Source organism: Lithobates pipiens, unplaced genomic scaffold (assembly GCF_037356315.1).
Source record: "Lithobates pipiens isolate NorthernLeopardFrog02 unplaced genomic scaffold, aLitPip1_a1.2 Scaffold_18, whole genome shotgun sequence".
In the NCBI taxonomy this organism is placed as follows: domain Eukaryota; kingdom Metazoa; phylum Chordata; class Amphibia; order Anura; family Ranidae; genus Lithobates; species Lithobates pipiens.
The window spans coordinates 66281379-66301238 of NW_027507758.1; the positions used below are offsets into that span (position 1 = coordinate 66281379).

Below are 19860 nucleotides of genomic sequence, written 5' to 3' on the forward strand. Positions count from 1 at the left end.
GAAAATCTAAAATGTCTTTATCAATTTAGGCCAATATGTATTCTGCTACATATTTTTGGTAAAAAATAAAAGAAATCACAATAAGCGTATATTGATTGGTTTGCGCAAAAGTTATAGCGTCTACAAACTATGGGATAGATTTATGTAATTTTTATTTTCTTTACTAGTAACGGCAGCGATCAGCAACTTATAAGCGGTCCTACAATATTGCGGAAGGCAAATCTGACACAAAGGGAGGCTTTTTGGGGACCAGCGACACCAATACAGTGATTAAGGATGGGCTCAGGCGTGTTCGCGAACAGCACGTGCAGAACCCGCCAGGAAGTCGGCACTGCAGAGTGCTAAATCGGAAGAAGTGAGACATTGTCCCGATGCGTGGCTGCAGAGATCGGGAAATGTGTCATCGCTTGTGATTAGCCCTGTGCAGTGGCAATTTCCTGGCGGGCTCTGCACGTGCTGTTCGCGAACACGCCTGAGCTCATCCTTAACAGTGATCAGTGCTTAAAAAAAAAAAAAAAAAAAAAAAAGAAGAAGAAGAAATGCACTGTCATTGTACTAATGACACTGGCAGGGAAGGCGTTAACATCAGGGGTGATCAAAGGGTTAAATGTGCTCCTAGGGAGTGCTTTCTAACTGTGGGGGGGGGGGGGGGTGTACTGCAAGAAGGCAGAGATCAGTGTTCCTGCTTAGCAGAAACACAAGATCTCTGTCTTCTCCTGTCACAGAACGGCAACACCCCATGTTTACAAAGGAAGACCGCCATTCTGTCTGCCTCAGGAATGACCGGCGGTTCCCAGGTGGACATCGGGTCTGCCGGACCTGCTGACTGGCTCCCGCTGTGTTCAATTAAACCGGGAGAGGGTCGCCAGCAGCGCGCATGCACGCCCAGACAGGTATGTGATTCGCGCTGAAGGGCCCAGACCCTGCATGTCTCATTAAAGAGAACCTGTCAAAAAAAATAAAAATAATAAATCACATAAGAAACTTTTTGTCCCTTATGCGATGAAAAAAAAAAAAAAAACAAATGAAACAAAAAGTGGGAATAAAAAAATAAGATTTTTTTAAATTAAGAAAAATATAAGTTACACCCAAGCACATAAATCTCCCCCCCACCAAAAACAAATTGAGCAACCCCCCCTCCCCCATATATACATACACACACACACACCCCCCCCCAACGTAAAAGCATGTGGCAGGGCCACCTACACATGAAAACGTTGACTGCGATACACGCTACATATCGCCGCGCATGCCGGAATTTGAGAAATTATTTTAGCACCAAACTTCCTTCCTTGAAGAAAAAATAAAAAATAAATAAACACACACACTGAAAAAAAGGTACTGGAGAGGCAGGGCAGCTATAATCTTTGGGATTTAAAAAAAAAAAAAAAAAAAAAAAAACACAGATTTTTACATACTGTCCCTGGTTTTAATGAGGCTGGCAACCCTAATGGGGCCCCTTAGTGGCATGGGGCCCTCGGGCAGTGCCCGAGTGTCCGAAGGGTCAGTCCACCCCTGGGCAGACTTGTTGCTTGCGATGGAACACAAGCGTGGTAATCACTGCACTCATAGTCCATTGACCCTTCCTCCAGATCTCCAACTGAAAGTTTGTACTTCAGCAGACAGAGTTGGACATGGCACTGGGGGAAAAGTCTACAGAGGTTTGTGCTCCAGCACAAACTATAAGACTATGCTTTCACCAGCATTCATCACCCAAGGTTCCTCCAGAGATTGCTAAGGGATCCTTAAACTGTTTTGAATGAATCCTGTGGCTGGTAGGACACAAATTCCTGGAACAATAATACTTGGTAAAGACAGTTGCTTAGGTAAGTAACCACTGACAGCATTGATACTTTTCGGTGGGCACTCTCCCCGCTGACTACCAGTGTAAGTGGGAACTTCTGCCTTAGACCACTAAAAGATGGGAACCTTCTCCAACTGAACCCCAATGTATTGGAACCCTAATCCTACTAACAAGCAATTTGTGGGAGCCCTTAAACTGCTAGTAGGATTGCACCGCTACTAGTATCGGTGTCGATACCAAGTATTTGCACAAGTATCAGTACTCGTGAAAATGCACCGAAACCTGAAACCAATACTTTCAGGCTCGGCTCTTTGAGCTGTCAGTGGGTCTCCCCAGCGTTAAAGAAGTCTGGTAATTGGAGCTGTCAAAAAAAAAAAAAAAACGACCGCAGCCTGCAATGTTTATTAACAACATTTCTCAGCTCTGAAACACTAAAATAAAAAGAAACATTATTTCTTTTTGTATATTTCTGTTTCATCTGCAGATCAAAGGGATGAACAAATCTTTCTCTGTTTAACCCCTTATTAACGCTTAATTTACCCCCCATTCTCCTCCATTTAATTATTATTTTCCTGCTTTTTTTTCCCCTTTTGTTCACGTCTATTTTATAAACGATAAACAATTAAAACTTTTTTTGTTCGCTTTGTTAGTGAATATTTTTAGACACATTATATAGAACATATATTTACACATTTCACATAGAAAAAGCGCAAAAAAATAAAAACTATTTCATTTGTACATAACTTTTTAATGCTTTGTACCATTGCCGACAGCTGAAGTTAAAACAAAAAACAGTTGTGGTAGGTATCAGCAAGTACTAATAATTGGTATTGGCGAGTACTTCCCCTTTAAAACTGATAGATATCTACTCAAACATGCCAATTGTACATTGCCACTACTGAGGACCCGGTGACCTGGGGTCATGACCTTAAAAGGGCAACACCATCTAAACTGAAAATTTCAGTTGTAAGAAGTCACCGGTGTTGAATCCCTGGTCAGCTTCTTCCCCAAGATCCCACCAGAGAGATGGCCAGCTTCTTCCCCAAGGTCCCACCAGAGAGATGGCCAGCTTCTTCCCCAAGATCCCACCAGAGAGATGGCCAGCTTCTTCCCCAAGGTCCCACCGGAGAGATGGCCAGCTTCTTCCCCAAAATCCCACCGGAGAGATGGCCAGCTTCTTCCCCAAAATCCCACCGGAGAGATGGCCAGCTTCTTCCCCAAGATCCCACCAGAGAGATGGCCAGCTTCTTCCCCAAGATCCCACCGGAGAGATGGCCAGTTTCTTCCCCAAGATCCCACCGGAGAGATGGCCAGCTTCTTCCCCAAAATCCCACCGGAGAGATGGCCAGCTTCTTCCCCAAGATCCCACCAGAGAGATGGCCAGCTTCTTCCCCAAAATCCCACCGGAGAGATGGCCAGCTTCTTCCCCAAAATCCCACCGGAGAGATGGCCAGCTTCTTCCCCAAGATCCCACCGGAGAGATTGGCCAGCTTCTTCCCCAAGATCCCACTAGAGAGATTTCCTTGCAGCAGTTTGGCCTTCACCTCTGTCAGTAGAAGCCATTTTGAACCGATTAGGTCTCCTGCAACTGAATTCTTCAGTTGTGCTCATTCTACTACATGACAATGATGATCATTCAATCCATTGACAAAATGATATATTCATTATTAAGAACTGGAATGGCCATAGCAGGTGAGAGAAATGGAAAATACTGTTGGGGATGGGAGTTTCCCTTTAAAAAAAAAAAAAAAAAAAAAAGGCACTGTGCATGCAAATTCCTAAACAACCTGGTCTATTTCACAAAAAATATGAAAGATGAAGATATGAAACATTTCAACAGTTGATTCACAAGCCAATACCACTACACTTCTAAAACACACAAGGCTTGATGTACACAGAAAACCTATGAACGCTGAAATTTTAGTTTTGCCGCTTTTATATACCGCGTTTATAAACGTTTGTGTTTAGAAGCGTTTCTAAAGATAATCTCAGGAGACTCCGCATTGCATGAAAAACAAGCATTAACTATTTCAAACATTCCGAGGGAGAAGAGAGCATCCATCTCTCTCATAAACATGTAAATGTTTGAAATGCCAGTAAACTATAGTCCTGAACGCGATTTTTCTGCTTTCATAAAAATGTCAATAAACTCAATTCCCTCTAAACTACTATAGAATAACAGAATAGAGTTTAGGGGCTGCTGAAAAAAAAACGCCCAACTGCCCTAAACGTGAGTTTGGCGGCTGCTGCGTACATAAGCCCTTAGAGACGCACGCTTTAATTACTGCATCGCGGAATATCAATGGAAACTTAATACTGGTGATTTGATCCCTGCACAGATATATGCGAGTAGATGAGGGGAAGTTCACTACGGTACATGAGTGAAGGTCCCTTTTAAACACATTTACCTCAACAAAACAGCAACAAAAGAGTTCACAGATAAGGGACTAATGCAGGCCATACATGGTCGAATTTTGAACGAATTTTCTTTTCAAAATCAGAAAGTTCGTTTGTTTGTGATCCAATCAAGCCACCATTGATTTTCGAAATTCGGCCGACCAAGCCTTCAATTTCACCTCTTGTTGCTACAGAAAATAATTTTCGTGACTGGGAATCTTCTTTTCGCTCCATAAATTTTCTTTTCTTATTACATTTCTCGCATGATTCTCCCATCATTGATTAGAATATCGTTCGTTTTTCCAAAAATTTCCAACAGGTCCGATTCCTCAAATTTGATTTCCTCACGAAAATTGGCTGTTGTTGCAACCCACTAATGGTGCGAAATTCATATGAAAATTCTTGGGTACGATTTTCGAAAGAAAATTCTTTGATACGATTTTCGAAAGAAAATTCTTTAGAAATTCGAACCGTGTATGGCCAGCAAGAAAAAGGATTTCCCCATTTACTATGCACTACTAGATATCTACCAATGTAGCATTTGTACCCATCATCCTTCAGCCCCAATTATCCCCTATGAACAGGTGGAATGGACATTGTATTGATTGCCTCTAGCTTTTCCTGTAATCTGAAGATCACCGGTTGGTAATGAGCGGCAGCTTGTACTACCAGCCAGGATAATAGGACTGGCAAGGTAAGCTCACAACAGATGGGGAGGCACAGCTTGTGTCATTCCACTTCAACCAGCAGTCTATGTGTGTGCAAAACATGTTTATAATGAATCTACAGTTTTCTCAATGTATTCTTGTTAAATAAAAATGTGAAATCAGTTTGAAAATAATCTCATCAATATACACCAATGCTATAAAAGCCTTGTTTCCTTGTAATATAATTATATAATAAATTTACGTACATGGAGGCAACCATATTGGCTCATCACACACAGGCCTTGCTCTTGGTTTGCAGTGTACACGATTGTTGCCTTCCATCACTCCACCTCTAATGGTCAGCCAACCTAAAACAATGCTCTCCCTGTGAGGAGGATACCTTTTCCAACAAGTAAAAATGTAAAAGGCGGCAGATGGAAGGTTTGCACCCTCTGCCAAGTCTTATTGGCTTCCCTGATCTCATGGGTAGATTAGGGCTTCATGCAGCTGGGCCACCATTGTTTCAAGGCACATCGCCCTGAACACATACGTCCCTGAAGTGCAAGAGTCACTAGGTATAGCGTTCAGCCAATATTGTATTTCATCTGGTCATAACATTTTGCTGAACCAGGGCCTCACAGGCACCCAAAAAAAAAAAACGCACACAGATGTCAATGCAAGTTGCACATGAAAAACGCCAAAAATAGAGCAGGAACCTTTTTCGTAATCACTGCAACATGGAGTTGCGGCGATAGGTTCCATTGCGGATAGGGTTGTCCCGATACCACTTTTTTAAGACAGAGTACAAGTACCGATACTTTTTTTTCAAGTACTCACCGTTACCAATTGCCGATACTTTTTTTTTTTATGTCATGTGACAGTTTTCAAAGCACAATACAGATTAGGTGGCACTGACATGCAGCACTGATGAGCACGGATAGGATTAGGTGGCACTGATGGGCACTGACAGATGGCACAGGCAGGTGGCTGGCACTGATGAGCGGCATTTATGAGCACTGATGGGCTGCCTGCGACGGCCCATCTTGATACACCTTGCACTCGGCCGCATAAAAGCAGCAGCGCCCATCTTGTTACACCCAACCTGAACTATATGGGCTGGGTGTAACAGGATGTCCACTGCTGGCTTACTGCGGCCAAGTGCGGAGTGTACCGCTGACTTCCAGTTGCACCGGGTTGCTTTCCCGGGTATCAGATCTGGCATCGGGAGCATTAGTGCGAGTGCAAGTACTCGCAGAGATGCTCAGCATCGGTCCCGGTACTAGTATCGGTATCGGGACAACCCTTATTGCCAGCAATGGGGTGCAACTTGTGATACAATTTATTTTTATTTTTAACAGCACCAAACATTTTAAAAGTGTAGTTGACCCGCAACTGATTGGTGTGAAGAATGTCAGGTTTGTATTGCGCACAAATGCACCTTTTTTTTTTTTTTCTTTTCTTTGAGGCTACAGAACTTTTTGTCTTGAGAAAAATCGTCCTGAAGGTGAACTTACACATACTGGCATTATGGCTCATGCACATGGGCGTAAATAATTTGACATGTCAAATCAGCGACCATTGCCGGTTCCCAAAAGTAGTTCCTGTACTACTTTTGGTGATTTCTGGGGGCGATTTGTATAGATATCTGTGCAGGAACCCGCATAGAGGTCTCTGAAATCGCTCCCGAAGAAGTCGGACTGGCATGCGGGTATGAAATCAGCTGAACTCGAGCAATTTCTATCCCGCAGTCAGTGTGAACCTAAACTAAAGCTGGATACACACTATACAATTTTTCATTTTTTCCCCCCTTTAGATTTACCAAAACTATAGGTGGTCAAACCTTAATGCCGCATACACACGAGCGGAATGTCCGACAGAAAAAGTCAGACGGAAGCTTTTCATCGTATATTCCGATTGTGTGTATGCCTCATCTAACTTTTTTTTTTTTTTTTTTTTTTTATTCTGACGGACCTAGAAATAGAGCTAAATATTTCCAACGGCACCAATTCCTATTGGGAAAACCGCTCGCCTGTATGCTGTTCCGAGGGACCAAAAACGACGCATGCTCTGAAGCAAGTACGAGACGGAAGCTATTGGCTACTGTCTATTGAACTTCCTTTTTCTAGTCCCGTCGTACGTGCTGTATGTCACAGAGTTCTTGACGATTGGACTTTGGTGTGATCGTGTGCGCGCAAGACAGTTTCAGCCGAATTCCGAAGTAACTCCATCAGAAAAACCTTCAAAGTTTATTCCAACAGGAAAACTGGTTGTGTGTACAGGCCATTAGAACCATTTTCACACTGGGGTGCTTTTCAGGCTTTTTAGCGCTAAAAATGGTGCCTGTAAAGCGCCTCTCAAGCCTCCCAAGTGTGAGAGCCCGAGTGCTTTCACACTGGAGCGGTGTGCTTGTAGGACGGAAAGAAAGGTCCTGCAAGCAGCATCTTTGGGGCGGTGCTCCTCCATCGCCCCTGCCATTGTAATCAATGGGTAGCGCTGCCGAAGCGCCTTCAAATCGCTTCAGCAGTGGTGCTTTTAAATCTTTCCTTGGCCGATAGCGGGGTGCTTTTAACCAGCGGCACTAAATGCCACCCCCCACCCCAGTGCAAAAGTTGCTTTAGAGTTTCAATTTGTATGCAATCAAGCAGACCCCTGTACTACATGGTTTTAATAAATCAAAAACAAAAAGTTGTATAGTGTGTATCCAGCTTTAGAGGCATAAAAAATAAAATAAAATAAAAAATGCCCCAAAGCTGCATTCGGAGAGGAGCTTACGAGTATAATGTTATGTGCATAAATGTGCCTAAAAGCACGCATAAGCATGTAAATTTATTCCAGTGGCTAGAATAAATGAATATTCTGACCAGTAGAACGAGTTTATGTCCATATGCCTGTAAACATACAATTTGCCTTTTTTACGCTCGATTATAGTAGATAAGAGTATTTTGATATGCCCATGTGCATGAAGCCTAAGGGCTCAGACAGGTGCTGAGACTCTTCCTCTGTGACGAGCCACTTTTTGCTGCATCTACCACGGATCTGCCCATGAGCCACCCATTAACGTGGATGCAGTTGCATGTCAAGATAAGATATGCAAGCAGGAGCAGGTGCATAGATCCAAATGCAGTGTCAGATCAGATCCATGCACCGCTCCTTCCCACGTGCCACATTGTGTCCGTGCAGTCGCTGTGTCTTCATCCACTTCTATAGGCTGCTTCCAAGCACCTCCAAGGGGGGATGCGGATGCAGCAGCCAGCGTCTCAGGTCTCAGTATTCCTCTGAATGAGCCCTAAGATTACATACTTGAAATCAATTTTTTGGGTCACATTAACAAAATAGAAATAAATAGATTTCTCTCCAAAGCAGAACATACACTATATTACCAAAAGTATCGGGACGCCTGCCTTAAAGCGGGAGTCCGCCGGGACTCCGCGTTTTTTTTTTTTTTTTTAAAGCCAGCAGCTACAAATACTGCAGCTGCTGACTTTTAAAATAGTGACACTTACCTGTCCAGCGCGCCCGCGATGTCGGCACCTGAAGCCGATCTCTAGATCGTCTCTCGGGTGCTGCCGCCGCCATCTTGGGTATGGGAATCAGGAAATGGAGCCTTTCGGCTTCATTTCCCGGTTCCCTACTGCGCATGCGCGAGTCGCGCTGCGCAATAAGGACGGTCCCCGCTGTCTCTGGGATCCGTGTGTTTCCCAGCAGGCAGCGGGGCACTTGCGGAAAGGGGCGGGCACTTGCGGAAAGGGGAGTAATATACGCCCCTTTCCGCAGAGAGCTATCCCGGAAGTGGGTGCAGATACCTGTACTGTACAGGTATCTGCACCCCCCTCCCCCCTGAAAGGTGCCAATTGTTGCGCCGGAGGGGGGGAGGGTTCCGATGAGCGGAAGGTCCAATTTAGGGTGGACCTCCGCTTTAACAGCATCCCAGTCTTAGTCCGTAGGGTTCAATATTGAGTTGGCTCACCATTTACAGCTTCAACTCCTCTGGCAAGGCTGTCCACAAGGTTTAGAAGTGTGTCTATGGAAATGTTTGACCATTCTTCCAGAAGCACATTTGTGAGGTCAAGCACTGATGTGGATGAGAAGGCCTGGCTCGCAGTCTCCGCTCCAATCCATCCCAAAGGTGTTCTATTGGGTTGAAGTCAGGACTCTGTACAGGCCAGTCAAGTTCCTCCACCACAAGCTCGCTCATCCATGTCTTTATGGACCTTGCTTTGTGCACTGGTGCGCAGTCATGTTGGAACAGGAAGGGGCCATCCAAAAACTGTTCCCACAAAGTCTTGCTATGATGATGCCTTAAGACCCCTTTCACACTGGGGCGCTTTGCAGGCGCTAAAGTGCTAAAAATAGCACCTGTAAAGAGCCTCTCCTGTATGAAAGCCTGAGGGCTTTCACACTGGAGCGGTGCGCTTGCAGGATGGTCAGAAAAAATTCCTGCAAGCCCCATCTTTGGAGCGCTGTAGGAGCAGTGTATTTACGCTTTGTGGGCGTTTTTAACCCTTTTTCGGCCACTAGCGGGGGTTAAAACTGCCACACTAGTGGTCAAATAGCGCCGCTAAAATTAAGGTAAAGCGCCGCTAAATATATCACCGCTTTACCGCCAGCACCCGCAACGCCCCAGTGTGAAAGTAGCCTAAAGCCCCATACACACTATCAGAGTTTCTGCTGATTTTTTCCTTCAGATTTACCAAAACCATATAATATGAGGTGAGACCTTAGGAGTTTCAATGTGTATGCAATCAGGCAGGCCCTTGTACTACATGGTTTTGGTAAATCTGAAGACAAAAATCTGCAGAAAATCTGAGTGTGTATGGGGCTTAAGAGTTCCCTTCACTAGATCCAAGAGGCCAAGTCCAAAAACTGAAAAACAACCCCACACCATGACCCCCCCCCCCCTCCACCAAATGATTTGGACCAGTGGTCCAAGGTCCATAAAGACACGGATGAGTGAGTATGAGGTGGAGAAACTTGACTGACCTGCACAGAGTCCTGACATCAACCTGATAGAACACCTTTGGGATGAATTAGAGTGCAGACTGCTGATCCACATCAGTGCCTGACCTCACAAATGCTCTTCTGGAAGAATGGTCACACATTCCCATAGACACACTCCTAAACCTTGTGGACAGCCTTCCCAGAAGAGTTGAAGCTGTTATAGCTGCAAAAGGACGGGTCAACTCAACCCTACAGATGAAGATTGGGATACTATTAAAGTTCACGTGCGTGTAAAGGCAGGTGTCCCAATACTTTTGGTAACATGGTGTATTTACTATTTGGTAACTTTACAACCCATACATTGCGTAAACCACACGGCTGCCTTTACACAGGCGAGTGAAGTTGGCACGTGCGCACAATGTTGTCCTTGCAGGCGGTGCACAGCAGAGGTGAGAACGCTGTGACAACGAGGAGCATGTTTTAACCAGCTGTGGAGGTTTGGTGAATGTGAGGAGGCCTGGCCAGTGCAGACTTGAACGATCGCTAACAAAGAAGAAGGTAAAGCTCTCCAGCAGAGGCGGCTCCGGGGCTGGCAGTGTAAACTCACACACAGAGGAGCACGCCATGTGCCTGCACAGACGCAGGCATGTTCCAGCACGGCTCTGCAGAAGGCGACAAACGGCCGCCTCATCCGGCAAAATGTCCTCTGCAGGCGGCTCCCACACAATATTATCAACATAAAACAGCCTGGGGGGGGGGGGGGGCACCCTGCTAAATTCTGGGGACCTCCTAGATGTCCTCACACATTAAAAGGATATATGGATATATATTTCAAAATAAGTGCATGCGTACTTTGTAATGTATAAGTGTGAGGCTTCGTTCACACAGGCGTATATAAACGCATGCCTGTCTCAGGTCCACGTTCGTCCGCAGGTGCTCATGTATCCCGGTGCAGGCATTCCCATTCATGGCAATTTGGAAGCAGAAGCCTCATGGACACAGCCGCTGTTATAGATGTGCGAAAACCCAAAACGCAGTGCAGTGTGCGTTCGGGGACATGAACTCGCATGGTTGTCAAAACTGGGAGCAGCTTCTGCATCCCAACTGACATGAAGTCTAGGGTCGCAATCAATGCAGCTTTGAAATCATGCAACTTCACTTGAGATCGCACAATTTCAAAGCCACGTGTCAGTGCAGGTGCGACTTGTCTGACATCTGTGCGACTTCATGCACAGATGTCTATGAAAGTCGCACCCTACAGCGCCAAAAGTAGTGCAGAAACCACTTTTTCAAAGCGGTGCGGCACTGCAAGGTTTGCGTCACACAGTTTTCAACAGTTCCATTGCCGACGATAGGGTGCGTCTTGTCATGCGATTTGATAAGTCGCACAGGTGTGAATGGGGCTGCCTGCACAAGGATACCTGAACATGAACACCTGTGCATCCCTATGCAGGCAAACATGACCCTTGTACAGGTGTAAACAAGCCCAAAAAATGGGCTAACTTTACGGATTATTTTTTATTTTATTTATTTATTTATTTTTTTATTGCATTTGAAAGACTGCTGCGCAACTACAGTGTGACATAAAATATTGCAACAACCACCATTTTATTCTCTAGGGTGTCTTCTAAAAAAAAAAAAATATATAGAATGTTTGAGGGTTCCAAATCATTTTCTAGAAAAAAAAAAATATTTTAACTTGAAACCAACAAATGTCAGAAAAAGGTTTAGTGTTTAAAGCGGAAGTCCCGCAAAAACATTTTTTTTTTTTTTTACAATTCAGTAGCTATAAATACTGCAGCTGCTGACTTCTAAAATAAGGACACTTACCTGTCCAGAGGGCCCGCGATGTCGGCACCCGAGGCCAATCCGTCCCCCAGGTGCTGCTGCCGCCGCCATCTTTAGTAAGGATGCTTCACTTCCTGGTACACTTGTGGCTTCACTTCCTGGTTCCCTACTGCGCATGCGTGAGTCGCGCTGCACAATATGAATGGTCCTTGCTGTCTCTGGGACCTGTGTGTCTCCCAGCAGACAGAAGGGGGTGGGGGGGAGTGGCGTAGACCCCCCGTGGGAGTCTATGCCCGGAAGTGGGTGCAAATACCTGTATCTTTCTGAAAAGCGGAAGTTCCATTTTTGTGTGAACCTCCGCTTTAACACTTCCAGGTATTTATTAAGGCTGTAGTCACACCTTGGCGTTTTGAATTGCAGGCAGATTTGCCGCAGTTCTGCCCGTGATTTCAAGATGCCAAGGTGTAAATGAAATCGCAGAACGCACATTTGAGATGTCATTAATTTAAATGGCACCTAAAATTGTGGTGCGGCTTTGTAGCGATAAATCGTGCTGCAATCGTGGTAAACCGCATCATGTGAAGCTTATTGCCCAAAAAAGTTCACGGGATTCTTTTGGGTGACATACTTCCCACAATGCAGTTTGTTGTGATTTTTTCATTCACATCTGGACATTTTGAAATCGTGGGCAGAATCGCAGCAAATCTGCCACCGGTTACAACCACTGAGGTATGAATGCAGCCTAATGCTGTGTACATACGACCGGACTTTTCGAGGGACTAGGTCCGACGGTCTTTCCGACGGACTTTCGGCGGAGTTCCAACGGACTTTCCAAATGAACGGACTTGGCCACACACAATCACACCAAAGTTCGACGGATTCTAACGTGATGACGTACGACCGGACTAGAATAAAGAAGTTCATATCCAGTAGCCAATAGCTACCCTAGCGTTGGTTTTTATCCGTCGGACTAGCATACAGACGAACGGATTTCTCGGTCCGGCGGAGTTCCGGTGGAAAAATGTAAAACATGTTCATTCTCTAAAGTCCGCCGGATTTTTGGCAAGCAAAGGTCCGATGGAGCCCACACACAATCGAATTGTACGACGGACTCGTTCAGTCGGACCCTTTCTGTCAAAAAAAAGGTCTTGTGTACGCGGCATAACTCCCTCACAGTGCTCCCCCAACAATGCAGTCTTCTGCTTTTCTCCCCAAAAAGATGGCGCCAACTTTGTTCAGGCATCATCTAGAGTCACCATCTACTTCCTGGACTGAGACACCATCATGGAAATTGTGATGTCTGTGCAGTTCTTGGCTGTGTTCACAAATGTCAGACGCAGATTGGCCCGCTGCTGCAGCCTCTCATCTTGTGATTGGCTACATAGTTTAAATGTTGCCATCTCATCACTTGGGGAGACGAGACTGAGGAAATGCTTCCTTCTGCCTGCAGCAGACTGCTGATTACATCGTCTAAGCCTAGGAAAAGTAACTTCACTGGAGCTTGAAGCGATTGTAAAAGGTTGTTTATATAAAAAAAAAAAACATGTCATACTTGCCTCCGCTGTGCAGTTGGTTACGCACAGATTGGTTCTGATCCTCCTCTTTTGGGATCCCTCCGACGCACTCCTGGCTCCTCCTCTTACCCGAGTGTCCCCTTGGAGAAGCGCTCTCCGATGGAAAACCCAGGCAGGCGCAGCAGCTGGAAGCGGGAGCACATCTGTTGACACAGACAGCGGGACTCGGCTCCGCCACCCGGCGCCCACATCATTGGATTTAATTGACAGCAGCGGGAGCAAATGGCTGCGCTGCAATCAATCTATCCAATCAGGGCCCGAGACACCGGCCGGAGCTGGCGTGCTTGTTCCCATTGCGCGAATTTCAGGACTCAGGTAAGTATAAGGGGGGCTCGGGGGCATCGCTGCAGTAAAGAAGGTTTTTCACCTTAATGGATAGAATGCATTCTTCTTAAGCTGCATGAAGGTATGTCCCTAGAAAGTCCATGTTCAGGCATAGGGCCCTGTATGTGAGTACCGCTCACATATTCGTATTTCAGCCCGTCGTTGATTTCTTCAGACTGATGGCAAAGCGCTGAACACACCACCCGTGCCCCCCAAATACCCAAATACAACTCGGTTTTTATGGTGCATGAGGTCCTAGATGGGTATAGAAGAGATCACTGTATTCACCATTACAGTATACAATCAATCCAAACACAATACACATCTGTTATTCCACAAGCAATGTACTACATACACATCCAAAACACAAAATACACACACAATATGGAAATGATCCTAAAGGAACATTGAACATACTTTGTGCACAACTATCAATCTTTTTCAATAAAAAAAAAAAACAGCATTCATTGGAATGAAAAAAGCAACAAAATTCCAGAAGATTAATAAAGCTGGCCATATATATTACAATCTGATTGTACGATTTCCATTAGAGGTGGGGGGGGGGGGGCCCTAACCAAACCATCCATTCTCTTTTTCTATTTCCTTACCACCACATTGCTGGTAGAGCTAAAGCTGCTTTCATACAAAGCGCTGGCCGTAAGCGGTAAGGCGCCACTCGTTCGCTTTTCGGCCACTAGCGGGGTGCTTTTAACCCCAAAAAAAGGGGTTAAAAATCTCCCGTGTTGTGGCAATTAAAAAAGTCCCGCCCATTCATTGTATACAGCGCTCCCAAACCGCCCTAAAGATGCTGCTTGCAGGACTTTCCTGAACATCCCGCAAGCTCACCGCCGGGGTGTGAAAGCACCCATTGTAATGGATGGGAGGCAGTTTTCAAGCGCTATTTCTAGCGCTAAAGCACCTGAAATCTGCCTCAGTGCCGGTTCACACAAGTGTGATGCCAGACATCGCATGTAATTCGCAGCACCACTGCTGTTCACATTACATGCGATGTCTGTGCGGTGCGATGTCAGCCGTACAGATAGTATGGCTCATATCGCACCGCATATGGTCCAAACACGCAAAGGACCCTTTTTCTGTTCAGACCAGAATCGGATCGCATGTGTGTTCACACCTATGCGATCCGATTCATGTCCGAACTGTCAGTTCGCAGTGCGATATGCGAGCTGAAATGGGGGTGTCGTTAACATATAATGACACTCCCCAGCAGTTTGCATATGGCAGTGTGAACTGCCGTGCGTGTCGGGTGCGATGCGGGAACCCGCAGTTGATTCGCAGGATTCTCGCATCGCACTAGTGTGAACCGGCACTCAGCGTGAAAGGAGTCTAATAAACATTGGGGGCTGACAGGACGCTAAAAGAAGTCCTGCTAGCAGCATCTTGGGAGCGGTGAAGGAGTGGTGTGTATACCGCTCCTGCCCATTGAAATCAATGGGGCAGTGCGACTATAACGCTGGCAAAGCGCTTTTACCCCCTGCTAGCGCCCAAATACCACTGCAAATACGCCGGTAAAAATAGCGGCGCTTTACCACCGACACAGCCCCTGCCCCAGTGTGAAAGGGGCCTAATTGAACAAGATGAAGTTAGATGCCGATTGGCTACCATGCACAGCTGCACCAGATTTTGCACTCTCCAGTTTTACTAAATCAACTCCATTGTGCAATCAGACTGCAATCTGCATGAGGAACCTACTTTAAAGTGTTACTAAACCCACAACAGTAAAATCAGTGTGTATATGCCAGTGATGGCGAACCTTGGCACCCCAGATGTTTTGAAACTACATTTCCCATGATGCTCCACTACACTGCAGAGTGCAGGAGCATCATGGGAAATGTAGTTCCAAAACAGCTGGAGTGCCAAGGTTCGCCATCACTGGTATATGCAGTAAAGCATGCTTGTTATACATACTGTGGAACCTAAGGGGTTAATCCCCTGCATTGCTTAAAAGGCTGTTTGATCCTGTCTTCTCTGAGCCTTCCCTTCTTTTACTGTCCCCAATCCGTTTGCGAATAGTACAGAGCCTTGGGGGCACTCTGCACATGCTCAGTTTGGTGTGGATTGCTATTTTTTTTTGTTTGTTTTTTTTTTTTTTTGGGAGGATACATGTGATCAGCACAGGGCCAATCAGCACTGTTCAGACAGAGGGGTCCTGCAGCCTCATAGGACAGAATGAAAACTCCTCCTACAAGCTTTAACCAGACACTGATAAAAGTCACAAGACTGCTATATGTTGCTGATGAGAAAAGGTATTTAGCAGTTTAGATTTACTAAAACAATTGCTTTTCCATGTTGTGTGTACTGCGGGAGACCAGATATAGTGAATGCAGGGTCCTGGGTTTACATGTAATGTAATGTAATGTGAGGGCCTGCCTAAGCTATCTATTTAATCTCCATCAGTCAGGAAGACCCGTGCACTACATACATGCCGGTACATCTATTGTACAATCAAATTTGAACATCTATGGTTTGCTTACTATAAGATGGCCCGTCTTTCTTACACAGGCCATACATGTATGGATAAAATTGCTCAATAAGTATCATGTCGTCCCGTAATCAGCTCCACTAAAAGATCCATGTGATCTATGAAAAACGCTTTCCATCGTTGGCAAATCCAGCTGAACTAAACCAATCTGGTCCTTGTTGTGATGATCATTTCTACGTAAAAGACTAAAAACGATTGTATTTCCGGCACAGGGCCGGTAACACCGTCAGACCAAAACAGATCTAACCCCTTGTTCACACTGAATGTGGCTTTGAAATTGTGCAACTTCATCTGAAAAAAAATAAAAAATGTGCATGATTTCAAAGTGCCATGTCAGTGCGACTTCATGCACAGATGTCTAGCCAAAGCGCACGTGAAACCATCAAAAGTAGTGCAGGGACTACTTTTTGTTTTAAATGGAAGTGGCAGCGCACTTGCTGACACTAGGGTGCGATTTGTCGTGCGATCTGACCTGACAACTTGTATGACAAGTCACTCCAGTGTGAAAGGGGGGCTTAAAGACGAGACATTTCCAGGCCAAGGGCCGATCAGTGACTGCGCCACTTTGTATTCACAAATGAAAGCAGGTAGGTGTGCAATAAAGGTTGGCAGGTGTGTGAGGGCACAAGATCTACCGACAACAAGGAGAGATCCGATGAAGAGGACAGAAATTCGTTCTGCTACAGATCTCCGGCTGAGTGCATACATCAAATGTTCCATATCAGGTCACAGATTATACTACTCAATGTAGAAACACAGGTCATTTTTTTTTTCATTCAGTTTTTGGAGTGGAGAGGGGTTAGAACACCTGTCAGGTTTTTATTGCTGTTTCTCCATTTGGGAGATTCACCTTCTCTACTTGTCACCAAGAAAATAAATCCCAAATGTTGGGGTTGTCACCAGAACAGGAAAAGAAAGGAAAACTTCCAATGGGGACACCAGGGATTCCATCACTTTGGAAGTATTTCCCCTCACTTCCCATTTTAACTATGGGACAGGAAGTGAAGGGAAATCTCCCCAATGGGACATAGATGGCAAAAAATAAATAAAAAATTGACAGGGTCAAAAACCCTTCCTGCTAACAAGTCCAAAGCAAGAGATGCCGCTCACTTCCAATTCATTCCTTTTCCTACAGGCGTCAGTAAGTTTGTTCATGGGTCTAATCCCAATATCTCGGTATCCCGGCCACCGACGTGACAACTTCCAGGGGATGACAAGCACTTTACAAGGGCCGGGAAGGGAAGGTGCTCTATGAACTGACAGCCTCATTACAGGTTATTAGGGAAGAAATCAACACAACCAACCAAACGACAATTCACAAGAGATTCCATTTTTGTGTTTGTTTCAATTCCATTCTTGCCATCGATCACAATCCATTCATCTCCATTTATGGGGATTGGATTGCAGCTGGATGGAGGGTGAATGTCTGGAGGTGTGTGTCCGGCACCGCTGTCATTCTGGTTAGGACAATCTTCCTAACAAGCGCACCGCTAATAGCGATCGTATTCTAAACATGAAGAGGAACTAAACACAAGAACAGAACTGTCAGGTATTACACCCGTCCTTACAAGTGCAACAGCATTCACCCATCACCAATCCTGACCCAATCTCCACAATGTACGCCACACAGATCAGTCTATGGAGTCATGTCTCTGGGGACCCTATTATAGAGCGATGTCACCGGGGACCCCCTAGACGGTGATGTCACTGGGGACCCCCAATATAGAGTGCTGTCACTGGGGATCCCCAATATAGAGTGCTGTCAATGGGGACCCCCTATAGGGTGATGTCATTATGGATGTCACTAGGACCCCCATACAGAGTGATGTCTATGGGGCCCCCCTTATCGAGTGCTGTCACTTGGGACCAGCTTCTAGAGTGATGTCCTTTGGGACCCACTTATAGAGTGCCATCACTGGGGACCCCTTATAGAGCGAGGTCACTGGGGTCCCCCTTCTAGTGGATACCACTGGGGACACCCTAATATATAGTGCTGTCACTGGAGACCCACTATAGAGTAATGTTATTATAAAGGATGTCACCAGGACCCCCACACAGAGTGATGTCCCCGGGGACCCCCTTATAGAGTGATGTCCCCGGGGACCCCCTTATAGAGTGATGTCCCCAGGGACCCCCTTATAGAGTGATGTCCCCAGGGACCCCCTTATAGAGTGATGTCCCCGGGGACCCCCTATGGGGTGATGTCCCCGGGGACCCCCTATGGGGTGATGTCATTATAAAGGATGTCACTATGACCACCATATGGAGTGATGTCTACCGGACCCTCTCCTAAAGGATATCCTGGGCCCCCCTTATAGAGTGCCATCACTGGGGTCCCCCCTTCTAGTGGATACCACTGGGGACCCCAATATATAGTGCTGTCACTGGGGACCCCCATATAGAGTGATGTCACTGGGGACCCCCATATAGAGTGATGTCACTGGGGACCCCCATATAGAGTGATGTCACTGGGGACCCCCATATAGAGTGATGTCACTGGGGACCCCCTTCTAGTGGATACCACTGGGGACCCCATATGGAGTGATGTCACTGGGGACACCAATATACAGTGCTGTCACTGAGGACCCCCATATAGAGTGATGTCACTAAGGACCCCCATATAGAGTGATCTCACTGAGGACCCCCATATAGAGTGATCTCACTGAGGACCCCCATATAGAGTGATCTCACTGAGGACCCCCATATAGAGTGATCTCACTGGCGACCCCCATGTGGAGTGCTGTCACTGGGGACCCCCTTCTAGTGGATACCACTGGGGACCCCATATGGAGTGATGTCACTGGGGACACCAATATACAGTGCTGTCGCTGAGGACCCCCATATAGAGTGATGTCACTGAGGACCCCCATATAGAGTGATGTCACTAAGGACCCCCATATAGAGTGATCTCACCGAGGACCCCCATATAGAGTGATGTCACTGAGGACCCCCATATAGAGTGATCTCACCGAGGACCCCCATATAGAGTGATGTCACTGAGGACCCCCATATAGAGTGATCTCACCGAGGACCCCCATATAGAGTGATGTCACTGAGGATCCCCATATAGAGTGATGTCACTGAGGACCCCCATATAGAGTGATGTCACTGAGGACCCCCATATAGAGTGATGTCACTAAGGACCCCCATATAGAGTGATCTCACCGAGGACCCCCATATAGAGTGATGTCACTGAGGACCCCCATATAGAGTGATCTCACCGAGGACCCCCATATAGAGTGATGTCACTGAGGACCCCCATATAGAGTGATCTCACCGAGGACCCCCATATAGAGTGATCTCACCGAGGATCCCCATATAGAGTGATGTCACTGAGGACCCCCATATAGAGTGATGTCACCGAGGACCCCCTTCTCGGAGGATGCCCCCGATATACAGTGCTATTATGAAGGGTGACACTGGGCCCCCTCCGCCACTCACCTGCATCGGTCTCCGGCTCTCTGGTGTCGCCAGCAGCGCTCAGCCCGGCACATCCAGTAACAATCGGTAGTGATCGGTAATCCTCGCTCTCCTCCTCCACACACAGAGCGATGAGCCGTCAGCCCCGGCCCCCCGCTCCCATCACACAGCGCTCCCCCCGCTCCTCCGACCTCCGATCATCCCGGGATGGGAAGTTTGTCTGGAGAGAAGGAGGAGGGAGCCGAACCTGGGCTGGTGAGCCGGGGGAGGAGCCGAGGGAGGGGCCGGGGGAGGAGCCGAGGGAGGGGTGTGGGTGCTGAGTACATAGATGGTCCCCTCTGTGACATCACAGCGCTGGAATCCCCGGAATGTGCGGCTACTGGGGATGTTACTTCGTCTTTATTAATCAAAGGAAGGAGGAGGAGGGGGAAGGGGAGCACATGGGACCTGCTCCATGAGAAGACATCC

General features: G+C 46.4%; 1 protein-coding gene across 1 annotated transcript in view; it reads right to left on the bottom strand.

Moving 5' to 3' along the window:
- The window catches only part of PTPN14 (protein tyrosine phosphatase non-receptor type 14), a 182214-nt gene extending 162593 nt beyond the window's left edge, over positions 1-19621 (bottom strand). The window contains exon 1 of the mRNA XM_077485765.1: positions 19414-19621. The gene's annotated coding sequence lies outside the window, so the exon portion shown is untranslated. The remainder of the gene's footprint in view (positions 1-19413) is intronic.
- Positions 19622-19860: the final 239 nt, after the last annotated feature.